At 46.3% G+C, this 2086-nt stretch overlaps 1 pseudogene; it reads right to left on the bottom strand.

Moving 5' to 3' along the window:
- Positions 1–1042: 1042 nt before the first annotated feature.
- LOC106698655 lies at positions 1043–1368 on the bottom strand (annotated as a pseudogene).
- Between the last annotated feature and the right edge of the window lie 718 nt (positions 1369–2086).

Genomic DNA, 2086 nt, shown 5'->3' with positions numbered 1-2086 from the left:
CACCCTGTCACAGAGGAGGGCGATCAGGGGGTTGGATGCCGCACCCTGTCACACACACAGTCGCAGGGTGATCAGGGGGTTTGGGTGCTGCCCCCTGTCACGCTGATCCGGTGCCAGGAGGCCTCGTGGCTCCGCTGATCCCGGTGCTGGGAGGCATATTACCCTTTTACTATATAGGATAGAGGTCTGGGGGCTGGCTAGTTTGCCCTGAAGGGTGTCCTGGATCAGGGTGGGGGTCCCCACTGGGGTGCCTGGCCAGCCTGGATGAGGGGATGATGGCTGTTTGCAGCTGGTCACACACCCTTCAGGGTGGGGGTCCCCACTGGTGTGCCTGGCCAGTCTGGGTGAGGGGCTGAGGGCTGCTTTCAGGCTGGTGGTTGTTGACTCAAGCTCCCAACCGCTCCTTTTTTTTTTTCTCTTTTTTAAATTTTATTCTGGGCCAGCTTTAGCTCTGGCTCTAGCTCTGAGGCTTCTGCTGGTTTGTTTGCTGTTCTATAATCGAAACAATGTATAACTCCAACTCTGAGATCCCAGGGGTTTTGTTTAGCTTCTATATTTGTTACAAAGTTTCTTAGAGTTGCAGCTGAGAGGCCGGCAAGTGAGGCGGGGAACGTTGGAGTCCTCCTTCACTGGAGCAAGCAAGCCTCATGTTCGCTTCCAGCTGCCTGGCTGCCGGCCACCATCTTGGCTGACAGTTAATTTGCATATACTCACTGATTAGCCAATGAAAAAGGTAGTGGTCGTACACTAATTACCATGTTTCTCTTTTATTAGTGTAGATATATATATATATATATATATATATATATATATATATATCCAGCTGGACACTTTTCTAGGATCTAGGTAGACAGTGGTAAATAAACTGATATATTATCTCTTCTTACGTATCTTTCACTCTAATGGAAAAAAAATAAATATATAACTTAATGTTAGGCATTTCCTATGAGCCAGGCACTTTTAGCAGTTTATTTTTTGAAGTACAATTTCCATTTATTTCTTCCCCAGAGAACCTTTCTTCACTCCTTAAGGACTTAGCTCCTTACATGGGCTTTGGTGGAGGTTGTGGGGCCGCACCCGCAGGTCTAAATCGGGGTGGGGGTGTTCCGTCCTTCCGGGCTTCAGTTCCTGACTCCCTTGGTGTGAGCGGCACAGCTCACACAGTAATGCAGCTTCACGTGCAGCTTGGGAAGCACAGAGGCGTCGAAGACACTCGCTTTAGAGATGTCCCTAAGGGCTGCGGCCTCTACTATGTTTCGAATGACAAACTTCTTAATGGCCTTGTCCTTGGGAAAGCACCGGGCGCAGTTGATGCAATGAATAGGCTGCACATGGCCTCAGCCTTTTATTCCTTCTTTTCTTGGTCATCTTGGAAAAGAGGACCCAAGAGAGGCACTTTTTAGCACTTTCGATAGAAGTCCAGAGTGTCAAAGTAAAATCACTAAAGATTACACAGCTCATAAACAGAGAAACCTGGGAAATATAACTCCACCATGTGTGGTCTCCACCACTCTGCTATGGTAATTTGCAGTGTGGCAAGAGTTCTGAAAATAAAAAAGAAAGTGAAGCTTGTTAAGAGAAAACAAAAATGAATAAGTAGGAGGAGAGGGGGTATTTTATGTAAGGAGGTCAAGAGAACCTCAAGGAGAAGATGAGGTAGACAACCATGTAGGTAGTTGGGGAAGAACTTTGAGGAGACTGGAAGGCAAAGCCTTGCATGGGATAAGCACCTCCTGTATCCAGGGAACAACACAGAAAACAGCCTGGGCGCCCTGCCCTGAAAGGGAGACAGTGGGGGAGTTAACAGAGAGGGCAGGTACCAGATGACGTCACACTTTGGATCTCAGTATAGTTTTTATGTGTGATCAAAAATCTTTGAGGAACTTTGAGCAAATATGTACCACATTCATATTTAAAAAGATGAGTTAGACTAATAGTCTGAAAATAGTGTAAAGGCACTAACAGTGGAATAAGAAGAATCAATAAGATTGGGGAGAGGATGCCTAGAGATTTAATGGCAGAGGTGGTGACAGGTGGTGAGGTTTTTACATATTAAGATTTCCTGGTAACTGGATATGGGATTGAA

The sequence above is a fragment of the Myotis lucifugus genome, unplaced genomic scaffold, assembly GCF_000147115.1.
Source record: "Myotis lucifugus unplaced genomic scaffold, Myoluc2.0 scaffold_209, whole genome shotgun sequence".
Classification (NCBI taxonomy): Eukaryota; Metazoa; Chordata; class Mammalia; order Chiroptera; family Vespertilionidae; genus Myotis; species Myotis lucifugus.
The sequence above is the reverse complement of the archived record's forward strand: the minus strand, read 5'-3'. Positions and strand labels throughout refer to the sequence as shown.